The sequence below is a fragment of the Mustela nigripes genome, chromosome 10 (genome assembly GCF_022355385.1).
Source record: "Mustela nigripes isolate SB6536 chromosome 10, MUSNIG.SB6536, whole genome shotgun sequence".
Lineage (NCBI taxonomy): Eukaryota > Metazoa > Chordata > Mammalia > Carnivora > Mustelidae > Mustela > Mustela nigripes.
This window is the reverse complement of record NC_081566.1, coordinates 16,387,245-16,400,309: the sequence shown is the minus strand read 5'-3', so window position 1 is coordinate 16,400,309 and position 13,065 is coordinate 16,387,245. Positions and strand designations below refer to the sequence as shown.

General features: G+C 38.1%; 1 protein-coding gene and 1 pseudogene across 2 annotated transcripts in view; one reads left to right on the top strand and one right to left on the bottom strand.

Annotated features, from left to right (window-relative positions):
- The window catches only part of ACBD6 (acyl-CoA binding domain containing 6), a 208,049-nt gene that overhangs the window by 120,654 nt on the left and 74,330 nt on the right, over positions 1-13,065 (top strand). The window lies entirely within an intron of this gene.
- On the bottom strand, positions 1,029-1,436 carry LOC132026297 (histone H3.3A-like; annotated as a pseudogene).

The window sequence follows — 13,065 nt, the reverse complement described above, 5'->3', positions numbered from 1 at the left end:
CGTGATCCCAAAGTCTTGGGATTGAACCCCACATCAGGCTCCCTGCTCAGTGAGAAGCCCCTTCTTTCTCTCCCATTCCCCCTGCTTGTGTTAGCTCTCTTGCTGTCCCTCTCTCCCTCTTGCTGTCAAATAAAAAAATAAATAATCTTTTAAAAATAAAGAATAAATACTAGAATCATCTCTGAGACTGCTGCTTTTGGCTCTTCTTTATTGTTTATGGATCACAATTTCCCACTTGTCTCCATATTTCAATAATTTTTTATTTTGAAACAATCTAAATGTATACAAACAAGAGTGTGTTTGAACCTTAAACCTTGAACTAGAAGAGTATTTTGCCAACATTATGCCCTATCACCCCTATACAAACAAGGACATTCTGCTATATAACCACAATACAACTGTCATGATTGGAATGTTATTACCGTCATCTAACCTTGATATATTATTTAAATTTTGCCAGTTGGCCCTTGAGGGTCTTTTTTTTTTTTTAAGATTTATTCATTCTATTTTTGATAGTTTCATGTGCTTTAATAGCAAACTTATAGGAATAGCACAGAAGACAAACACATTAAACACTACATGTACTTGCATGTGGGACAACTCAGAAATGTATAACAAATGATCTGTATGATAAAAATGCTACAAACACCATTTAGTTGCTGTCAAAAAGAAATCTACTTGTTTTTAAAAAATCCAAATGCTGGCATTATCCAGAAAAATTTAACAAATTTATTTATAATTGTTATAAAGTTGAACTGAAACTTTATAAAACAGAATGTTTTACTGAAACATTTTGACTTGCATTAATGCTTTATGTCCCTGCATTTATATTAAAAATTGACACACAATTGAAAATGGAAAAACCACCGATACCTCATTTCTGTCCCCTATTTTTCCGTTTGCAATCATATTCGTAGTTACCTTTTGACCCTATGCAAAAAAATACCTAACGTTCAGAACTACCAATAACAAGAAGAAGATAATTTTTTTTTTTTAAAGAATGACATGTTTTCCATCATAGTGGATTCTTAAGCATATTCTGCATGTGTGTGGTGTGCTAGCTGGAGGTCTTCCAGTGTGACCATGACACATTTGGCATGGATAGCACACAGGATGGTGTCTTCAAAGAGGCCCACCAGATAGGCCCCACTTGCCCCCTACAAAGCACCACTAGCTGCATTCTGGAAGCACAGATGTGTTTTGAAATCATGAACAATTACATACACCAGACGGTGGAAAGGCAATTTGCCGATCAGGTCAGTGGACTTCTGATAACGTCTAATTTCATGGATTGCCACAGTACCAGGTCTGTACTGATGAGGTTTCTTCACCCCTCCAGTAGAGGGCGCACTCTTGGGAGCGGCTTTTATAGCCAGTTGGTTCCTCCATGCTTTACCATTGGTCAATTTGCAGGCAGTCTGATTTGTAAAAGCCATGGTACAGAAACCTCCTTACTTACCCCCTTTTCCTTGGGCTGGAGCTCAGCGAGCTAGAGGCAGCGCTTATTCATTCTGTTTTAGAGAACAGTAGAGTGGGGAGGGGCAGAGAGCGAGGGAGACAAGCAGACTCCCAGTGAGCACAGAGACCAACTCAGGACTCCATCCCAGGATCCTGAGATCATGACCTGAGCTGAAACCAAGAGTCAGAGGCTCAACTGATTAAGCCACCCATGTGTTGCCCTAGAGGGTCTTTTATAACAAAAGCATTCAGTTTAGAATCACACAGACCAATTTTCTTTAGACTGTTTCTCGTTGGGATTTTGTCTGATGTTTTCTCCTGATTATGTTTACGTTATGCATCTGTAAGAGGGGTATTGTAGAAGTGATACTGTATCCTTATTGGAACCTATCTGATAGCACATACTTTCCATTTGCCCCATTACTGATGTTTATTTTGATCACTTGGTTAGGGTGTTATGTGCCACGATTCTCCATAGTAAAGTTACTTTTGTCCCTTTGTAATACATTACTGTTTTGTTGGAAAGATACTTAAGGATACATAAATATCCTGTTGTCATCAAAACTTTAACTCATGCTTTTATTTACATCAGTTTGGATTCATAGTTCCCTATTCTATTTAATATTATAATATACTGTTATCATTTTTTAAGTTTATACTCAAATTATTCCAGGTTTGTCCAGTGAGAGCCCTTTAGTCTGGCTCCTCTTTTTTATATATGCTCTTATAATTCATTGGGAATTTTCACACTTTTTGGCATAATAAGAATTCCAGTTCACCTTGAACTTCTCCCTTCCCTAGCCATGGAAACAGCAGTTTCTCCAAAGATATGTGGTTCATTTTAGTAGAGAATGGTATTTAGAAACCAAGATCTGAGTAATAGGTGTGCTCATTGCTGTTGGGCTATCACTCGTCCCAGATCCTCTTACACACACACACACACACACACACACACACACACACAATCTATGTTCATTTTTCTTTGTGTGCTGTGTTTGTGTTTGCCATAAGTTCATGCCAATACCTCTATTTCCAGTTGAATACCACAAGATTCATTCAATTTTTCTATATTTGTAACTCTCTTTCTCTGACAGTGAGATGTTTAGCTCTTGTTATCTTCTCATAATTACTTACTTAATCAATCTCCCAGTGTGTAACCAGTCTCTCATTGCTCTTGCCACCCCCTGTCCTGCATGGGTGCCCTCATCATACTGAAGTTCTGAGAATTTGCTCACACCACTTTCCTGGAGGATGATCGCTGACACTCTGAGATGGTTTACTTTCCCATGTGAATGCCTTCCTCAGTCAGCTTAGGCTTCAACATCCAATACCTTGCCAACCTTTTTTTTTTTTTTTTTTAAGATTTTATTTATTTATTTATTTATTTGACAGCACAAGAGAGCACAAGTGGGGAGAGCAGCAGAGTGAGAGGGAGAAGCAGCTCCCCTCTGAGCAGGGATTCCTGAGTGGAAGGCAAGTCCTTAACCGACGGAACCAGCCAGGCCCCCCTCTTTCCAATCCTTTTAAGGATATCTTCTTCATTCCACTTGGACTCTGATACTTTGTCCCAGACCATCTTTTGTCTGTACATCTTCCTCAACCCGCATGAGCCCTGACACCTCACATTAGGCTGCTGCCATTCCCAGTGGTCACCCTCATCATCCTGGTTAGTCTCTAATACCTTGCTCTATACCATGACTTCTCTCCTCTTCTTTACCTTTCCACTCCTATAGACACCTGCTTCATTCAGCCTTACCTATGGTCTTAAAACTGAACTATTCACTAAAAGAAAAGGAAAAGCTATATCTCATAATTTTTTTATGGTATGTTGCACATTGTGTATGAAGAAGAATGAAGACTGAAGTCAGTGTTATTTTCCCCCAAGAGAGGGCACTCCTGATCCTCCCTGAGATACTGATTGAGGAGCTGATCACCTCAGGCCAATGACGAAGTAAGCTGGGTTGGTGCCGTGTTGTAGCTCTAGTTATACCTCTGCTTTCCTACATATCTGGGGAAAGCTTCTTAGGCTGTTGCTTGTGAGCCTATGGGTCTCTGCCTGCCTGCCTTGAAAGACTGATGAAGACTTAATCTGATTGTGTCTGCTTTGAGCTTTTTCTCTAGCATCCTGTCTCACACTGCTTCCAAATTTTGGCAAATGTGTTTATGCTGAGATTTATTGTTTGAGGTAGGCCCCCTTCCTCAAGCAGGGCTGTCTCTCTCAAATATTGCAAGATAACAGATTCCTATGTGTTCTTTTAAAAACTATGATTTCCCACACGGCCTTTGAATTCAGAAGTTAAACCATGTGGGAAAATAGCACTTTGTATTTGGGACTTTTGAAATTTTTCATTTGTTGAGCCAATCCCAAACAACCTCCAAAAGTTTTGCTGATTTTATTTTTCCCAGTGTCATCATTTTATTTGAGCCACTCTTAATCTTTAGCGTTTACACAGAATCAACAAATACCCCTAGGTAAGAAAGCATCAGGAGAGAGCTTGTTCTCTCTCTCTCTCTTTTTAAACTTTTTTTGAGAACCTGTTCTCTGAGTAGCTCTCTGATTTAGTTCATTCAGTCCTTTTTACTTCTATGACTCTTTATAAGTACAGCTTTTCAGTTTACCTAACCTTTTAAAATTGTTACGTTAGAAAAATTACATCTTCTTACATCTTATTTGGAACCAAAAAACAGCCATACATGTGGTTTCTGTACTTCTTTTTCAGTTAATGTTCTATAATGAAAATTTTACCATATCATTGAATTGTTTTAAAGTTTTTTTATTGTTTTTTTAATGGCTTATCAAACTGAGGGCCTTATATCCCTGGCAACAGTGGCATACATGATACATGCAAGAAAACCTGAGAAGCCAGAGTGCCTGGGTGGCTCAACTGGTTATGCATCTGACTCCGGCTTGTATCATGAATTCGGGGTTCTGGTCAGCTCCATGCTCAGTGGGGAGTCTGCTTCTCCCTCCACCTCTTTCTACCTTTCCCTCTGCCCGTCTCCCTGCTCATTCTCTCTCTCTCTCTCTCTTCCCCCCACAAATATATAAATCCTTAAGAAAGTAAAAAAGAATATATGAAAAACCATAAGATGAATATGGTGCATCTAGAAGTAGCTCTAAAAATCATTTTATAGGTAAACAAACATAGATATATAATTGTGAAATAGGATATAAAATGTACACACATTATTTAGATAAAACAAGATCTCAAGGAAATTTCTCATTTTCAGTAAGTCTGTATAGTCACTTAAGATATTCTTTCATTTTTTTGGACAAGAAGGCAGCTGGAGTTGGCAAGGTCATCAAATCCACCCAGAAAACTCGGAAGGCTAAATGAATATTATCCCCAATACCTGCCACCCCAGTGTTAATTAGTGATGAAAGAACAGTCTCAGAACTGTTTGTGTCAATTGGCCATTTAAGTTTAATAGTAAACAATTGGTTAATGGTTACAGTGTATCATAATATTTCCAGAAGGAAAGAAGAATTTTTTGTGGACCATTTGCTTTTTAACATTTTAACATTTTTAAATTGAGATATGTGTTAAAATCACTGTTAATCATTAAATAATGTAGTTGTTATTGCCTATGTTTAAATAAAGTTAGACTTTAGTTATTAACATTGTCTCTTCAGTTGGGATACATTCAGTGTATGATATGATTGTGTTGCAGATTTTCTCCCAGTTTTTTCAGTCTTCCTTTAATTTTCTTTATAGTATCTTTTGCCATATAAATTTTTTTTTAATTTTTATGTAGTCAAATTTATCAGTCTTTTTATTGCCTGTGGATTTTTAGTCATGGTAAGCTTTTTCTTACATCAAGGTTAAAAGAGGAATTCACCTATGTTGTTTCCTGGCATGTGTGTGGTTTTGTGTTTTATAATCAGATCCCTAAATGTATGGTGTGAAATATGAGCCCAATTTCATTTTTTCCTAAATGGCTTCCCAGTTGTGTTAGCATCATTTATTTACAAGACCATCCCCCAGTGACCCAAGGTGCCACCTTTGTCCTGTACTAAATTTCCATATGTGTTTGAATTTGCTTCTAGGTTTTATAGTCTATTCTTCTAGTCTCTGTGTTCACTTATCGATACTATGCAATTTGATATAGAGGCCTCATAGTAGGTATTGGTGTCTGAAACAGCAATTCCTCCCTTATAGCTTTTCCTTTTAAATGTTTTCCTAGCTATTTTATACATTTATTTGTTTGTTTTATATGAACTTTTTTTTTATTGTATTATGTTAGTCACCATAAAATACATCATTAGGGTCTTTTTCCATTTATTTTATTTTCTTTCTTTTCAGTGTTCCAGCATTCATTGTTTATGCAGCAGACCCAGTGCTCCATGCAATATGTGCCCTCCATAATACCCACCACCAGACTCACCCAACCCCCACTCCCTTCCCCTCCGAAACCCTGTTTGTTTCTCAGAGTCCAGAGTATCTCATAGTTCGTCTCCTGCTCCGATTTCCCCCAATTCACTTTTCCTTTCCTTCTCTTAATATCCTCCATGTTATTCCTTATGTACCACATGTAAGTGAAACCATATGATAATTGACTTTCTCTGCTTGACTTATTTCACTCAGCATAATCTCCACCAGTCCCATCCATGTTGATGCAAAAGTTGGGTATTCATCCTTTCTGATGGCTGAGTAGTATTCCATTGTATATATGGACCACATCTTTTTTATCCATTTATCTGTTGAAGGACATCTCAGCTCTTTCCGCAGTTTGGCTATTATAGACATGGCAGCTATGAACATTGGAGTACATATGGCCCTTTTTTTCACTACATCTGTATCTTTGGGGTAAATACCCAGTAGTGCAATTGCTGGGTCATAGGGTAGTCTGTTTTTAATTTTTTGAGGAATCTCCACACTGTGTTCCAAAGTAGTTGCACCAGCTTGCATTCCCACCAACAATGTAAGAGGGTTCCTGTTTCTCCACATCCTCTCCAACATTTGTTGTTTTCTGCCTTGTTAATCTTTGCCATTCTAACTGCTGTAAACTGGTATCTCAATGTGGTTTTGATTTTATTTTCCCTGATGGCTAATGATGATGAACTTTTTTTATGTGTCTGCTAACTATTTGTATGTCTTCATTGGAGAAGTGACCGTGTCTTCTGACCATTTTTTGACATGATTTTCTATTTTGGGGGGTGTTGAGTTCAAGAAGTTCTTTATAGATCTTGGATATCAGCTCTTTGTAGTGTCATTTGCGAATATTCTCTCCCATTCTAAGGGTTACCTCTTTATTTTGTTGACTCTTTCCTTTGCTGTGCGGAAGCTTCTTATCTTGATGAAGTCCCGAAAGTTATTTTCACTTTTGTTTCCTTTGCCTTTGGAGACATGTCTTGAACGACGTTGCTGTGGCCGGTTTCTGCCTATGTTCTCCTCCAGGATTTTGATGGATTCCTGTGTCACATTGAGGTCTTTCAGCCATTTTGAGTTTATCTTTGTGTTTGGTGTAAGAGAATGGTTGAGTTTCATTCTTCTACACATAGCTGTCCAATTTTCCCAGCACCCTATATTGAAGAGACTGTCTTTTTTCCACTGGATATTTTTTCCTGTTTTGTCGAAGATAATTTGACTATAAAGTTGAGGACCCATATCTGGGCTCTCTACTCTGTTCCATTCGTCTATGTATCTGTTTTTGTGCCAGTACCATGCCATCTTGCTGATCAGAACTTTGTAATAAAGCTTGAAATCAGGCAATGTGATGCCCCCCAACTCTTTTTCTTTTTCAGCATTTCCTTAGCTTTTCGGAGTTTTTTTTGGTTCCATACAGATTTTAGGATTGTTTGTTGTAGCACTTTGAAAAATGCCGCTGGTCAATCAATGTAATAGAACAAATCAATAAGAGAAAAGAGAAGAACCACATGGTCCTCTAAATTGATGCAGAAAAAGCATTTGACAAAATATAGCATCCTTTCCTGATTAAAACTCTTCAAAGTATAGGGATAGAGGGAACATTTCTCAACTTCATAAAATCCATCTATGTAAAACCCACAGCAAATACCTTTTTTTTAATTATTCAGATTTTTTTATGATTTATTTTTTTATTTTTTATAAACATATAATATATTTTTATCCCCAGGGGTACAGGTCTGTGAATCGCCAGGTTTACACACTTCACAGCACTCACCATAGCACATACCCTCCCCAGTGTCCATAACCCCACCCTCCTTTGTCCAACCCCCCTCCCCCCGGCAACCCTCAGTTTGTTTTGTGAGATTAAGAGTCATTTATGGTTTGTCTTCCTCCCAATCCCATCTTGTTTCCTTCATTCTTCTCCTACCCCCTTAACCCCCCATGTTGCATCTCCACTTCCTCATATCAGAAAGATCATATGATATTTGTCTTTCTCCAGTTGACTTATTTCGCTAAGCATGATACCCTCTAGTTCCATCCATGTCGTCGCTAATGGCAAGATTTCATTTCTTTTGATGGCTGCATAGTATTCCATTTTGTATATATACCACATCTTCTTTATCCTTTCATCTATTGATGGACATCTAGGTTCTTTCCATAGTTTGGCTATTGTAGACATTGCTGCTATAAACGTGCGGTGCATGTGCCCCTTCGGATCACTACGTTTGTATCTTTAGGGTAAATACCCAGTAGTGCAATTGCTGGGTCATAGGGTAGTTCTATTTTCAACATTTTGAGGAATCTCCATGCTGTTTTCCAGAGTGGTTGCACCAGCTTGCATTCCCACCAACAGTGTAGGAGGGTTCCCCTTTCTCCACATCCTCGCCAGCATCTGTCATTTCCTGACTTGTTAATTTTAGCCACTCTGACTGGTGTGAGGTGATATCTCATTGTGGTTTTGATTTGTATTTCCCTGATGCCGAGTGATATGGAGCACTTTTTCTTGTGTCTGTTGGCCATCTGGATGTCTTCTTTGCAGAAATGTCTGTTCATGTCCTCTGCCCATTTCTTGATTGGATTATTTGTTCTTTAGGTGTTGAGCTTGCTAAGTTCTTTATAGATTTTGGACACTAGCCCTTTTCTGATATATCGTTTGCACATATCTTCTCCCATTTTGTCAGTTGTCTTTTGGTTTTGTTAACTGTTTCCTTTGCTGTGCAAAAGCTTTTGATCTTGATGAAATCCCAATAGTTCATTTTTGCCCTTGCATCCCTTGCCTTTTGTGTTGTTCCTAGGAAGAAGTTGCTGCAGCTGAGGTTGAAGAGGTTGCTGCCTGTGTTCTCCTCAATGATTTTGATGGATTCCTTTCGCACATTGAGGTCCTTCATCCATTTTGAGTCTATTTTCGTGTGTGGTGTAAGGAAATGGTCCAATTTCATTTTTCTGCATGTGGCTGTCCAATTTTCCCAACACCATTTATTGAAGAGCCTGTCTTTTTTCCATTGGACATTCTTTCCTGCTTTGTTGAAGACTAGTTGACCATAGAGTTGAGGGTCTATTTCTGGGTTCTCTATTCTGTTCCATTGATCTATGTGTCTGTTTTTGTGCCAGCACCATGCTGTCTTGATGATGACAGCTTTGTAATAGAGCTTGAAGTCCGGAATTGAGATGCCACCAACTTTGGCTTTCTTTTTCAATATTCGTTTGGCTATTCGAAGTCTTTTCTGGTTCCATATAAATTTTAGGATTATTTGTTCCATTTCTTTGGACAAAAATGGATGGTATTTTGATAGGAATTGCATTAAATGTGTAGATTGCTTTACGTAGCATAGACATTTTCACAATATTTATTCTTCCAATCCAGGAGCATGGAACATTTTTCCATTTCTTTGTGTCTTCCTCAATTTCTTTCATGAGTACTTTATAGTTTTCTGAGTATAGTTTCTTGGCCTCTTTGGTTAGGTTTATTCCTAGGTATCTTATAGTTTTGGGTGCAGTTGTAAATGGGATTGACTCCTTAATTCTCTTTCTTCTGTCTTGTTGTTGGTGTAGAGAAATGCAACTGATTTCTGTGCGTTGATTTTATATCCTGACACTTTACTGAATTCCTGTACAAGTTCTAGCAGTTTTGGAGTGGAGTCTTTTGGGTTTTCCACATACAGTATCATGTCATCTGCCAAGAGTGATAATTTGACTTCTTCTTTGCCGATTTGGATGCCTTTAATTTCCTTTTGTTGTTTGATTGCTGAGGCTAGGACTTCTAGTACTATGTTGAATAGCAGTGGTGATAATGGACATCCCTGCCGTGTTCCTGACATTAGCGGAAAAGCTTTCAGTTTTTCTCCATTGAGAATGATATTTGTGGTGGATTTTTCATAGATGGCTTTGATAATATTGAGGTATGTGCCCTCTATCCCTATACTTTGAAGAGTTTTGATCAGGAAGGGATGGCTGTACTTTGTCAAATGCTTTTTCAGCATCTATTGAGGGTATCATATGGTTCTTGTTCTTTCCTTTAGGTTGTATCACATTATATAATGTGTTGATTGATTTGCAGATGTTGAACCAACCTTGCATCCCTGGAATAAATCCCACTGGGTCGTGGTGAATAGTCCTTTTAATGTACAGTTGAATCCTATTGGCTAGTATTTTGGTGAGAATTTTCGCATCTGTGTTCATCAAGGATATTGGTCTGTAGTTCTGTTTTTTGATGGGATCCTTGTCTGGTTTGGGGATCAAGGTGATGCTGGCCTCATAAAATGAGTTTGGAAGTTTTCCTTCCGTTTCTATTTTTTGGAACAGTTTCAGGAGAATAGGAATTATTTCTTCTTTAAATGTTTGGTAGAATTCCCCCGGGAAGCCATCTGGCCCTGGGCTTTTGTTTGTTTGGAGATTTTTGATGACTGTCTCAATCTCCTTACTGGTTATGGGTCTGTTCAGGTTTTCTATTTCTTGTGGTTCAGTTGTGGTCATTTATATGTCTCTAGGAATGCATCCATTTCTTCCAGGTTGTCAAATTTGTTGGCATAGAGTTGCTCATAGTATGTTCTTATAATTGTCTGTATTTCTTTGGTATTAGTTGTGATCTCTCCTCTTTCATTCATGATTTTATTTATTTGGGTCCTTTCTCTTTTCTTTTTGATAAGTCTGGCCAGGGGTTTATCAATCTTATTAATTCTTTCAAAGAACCAGCTCCTAGTTTCATTGATTTGTTCTATTGGTTTTTTTGTTTGTTTCTATTTCACTGATTTCTCCTTTGATCTTTATGATTTCTCTTTTCCTGCTGGGTTTAGGGTTTCTTTCTTGTTCTTTATCTAGCTTCTTTAGGTGTAGGGTTAAGTTGTGTACCTGAAACCTTTCTTGTTTCTTGAGAAAGGCTTGTACCGCTATATATTTTCCTCTCAGGACTGCCTTTGTTGTGTCCCACAGATTTTGAACCGTTGTGTTTTCATAATCATTTGTTTCCTTGAATTTTTTCAATTCTTCTTTAATTTCCTGGTTGACCCATTCATTCTGTAGTAGGATGCTGTTTAGTCTCCATGTATTTGGGTTCTTTCCAAATTTCTTCTTGTGGTTGAGTTCTAGCTTCAGAGCATTGTGGTCTGAAAATATGCAGGGAATGATCCCAATCTTTTGATACTGGTTGAGACCTGATTTAGGACCGAGGATGTGATCTATTTTTGAGAATGTTCCATGTGCACTAGAGAAGAATGTGTATTCTGTTGCTTTGGGATGAAACGTTCTGAATATATCTGTGATGTCCATCTGGTCCAGTGTATCATTTAAGGCCTTTATTTCCTTGTTGATCTTTTGCTTGGATGATCTGTCCATTTCAGTGAGGGGAGTGTTAAAGTCCCCTACTATTATTGTATTATTGTTGATGTGTTTCTTTGATTTTGTTTTTAGTTGGTTTATATAGTTGGCTGCTCCCACGTTAGGAGCATAGACATTTTAAATTATTAGATCTTCTTGTTGGACAGATCGTTTGAATATGATATAGTGTCCTTCTTCATCTCTTATTATAGTCTTTGGCTTAAAATCTAATTGATTTGATATAAGGATTGCTACTCCTGCTTTCTTCTGATGTCCATTAGCATGGTAAATTCTTTTCCACCCCCTCACTTTAAATCTGGAGGTGTCTTCAGATTTAAAATGAGTTTCTTGTAGGCAACATATAGTGGGTTTTGGTTTTTTATCCATTCTGATACCCTGTGTCTTTTGACAGGGGCCTTTAGCCCATTAACATTCAGGGTAACTATTGAAAGATATGAATTTAGTGCCATTGTATTGCCTGTAAGGTGATTGCTACTGTATATTATCTCTTTTCCTTTCTGACCTACTACTTTTAGGCTCTCTCCTTGCTTAGAGGACCCCTTTCAATATTTCCTGTAGAGCTGGTTTGGTGTTTGCAAATTCTTTCAGTGTTTGTTTGTCCTGGAAGCTTTTAATCTCTCCTTCTATTTTCAATGATAGCCTAGCTGGATATAGTATTCTTGGCTGCATGTTTTTCTCGTTTAGTGCTCTGAATATATCATGCCAGCTCTATCTGGCCTGCCAGGTCTCTGTGGATAAGTCTGCTGCCAATCTAATATTTTTACCATTGTATGTTACAGACTTCTTTTCCCGGGCTGCTTTCAGGATTTTCTCTTTGTCACTAAGACTTGTAAATTTTACTATTAGGTGACGGGGTGTGGACCTATTCTTGTTGATTTTGAAGGGGGTTCTCTGCACCTCCTGGATTTTGATGCTTGTTCCCTTTGCCATATTAGGGAAATTCTCTCCAATAATTCTCTCCAATATACCTTCTGCTCCCCTCTCTCTTCTTCTAGAATCCCAATTATTCTAATGTTGTTTTGTCTTATGGTGTCACTTATCTCTCGAATTCTCCCCTCATGGTCCAGTAGCTGTTTGTCCCTCTTTTGCTCAGCTTCTTTATTCTCTGTCATTTGGTCTTCTATATCACTAATTCTTTCTTCTGCCTCATTTATCCTAGCAGTGAGAGCCTCCATTTTTTATTGCACCTCATTAATAGCTTTTTTAATTTCAACTTGGTTAGATTTTAGTTCTTTTATTTCTCCAGAAAGGGCTTTTATATCTCCCGAGAGGGTTTCTCTAATATTTACATGTCTTTTTCGAGCCTGGCTAGGCCTTGAGAATCGTCATTCTGAACTCTAGATCTGGCATATTACCAATGTCTGTATTGATTAGGTCCCTAGCCTTCGGTATTGCCTCTTGTTTTGTTTTTTTTTTTTTTTTTTGTGGTGAATTTTTCCGCCTTGTCATTTTGTCCAGATAAGAGTATATGAAGGAGCAAGTAAAATACTAAAAGGGTGGCAAAGACCCCAGGAAAATATTCTTTCAGAAAGTGGTTGATTTTCTGTTTCTAGAATTGCTGTTCTTCTTCTCTTCAATCTCCCATTGGATTTGTAGGTGTTTGCAATCTTTAGATAAGCTATCTAGCTGATCTCCTGCTACCTGAAGTAGTCTCAGCCTGCTACTTCTCCACCATCTTGACTCCACCGCAAATATTCTTAATGGGGAAAAGTTGACAGCCTTCCCTTTGAGATCAGGAACAGGACAAGGATGTCCACTCTCACCACTGTTGTTCAACATAGTACTAGAAGTCCTAGCAACAGCAGTCAGACAACAAAAAGAAATAAAAGGTATCCAATTGGTAAAGAAGTCGTCAAACTCTCTCTCTTCGCAGATGGCATGATACTTTTTGTGGAAAACACAA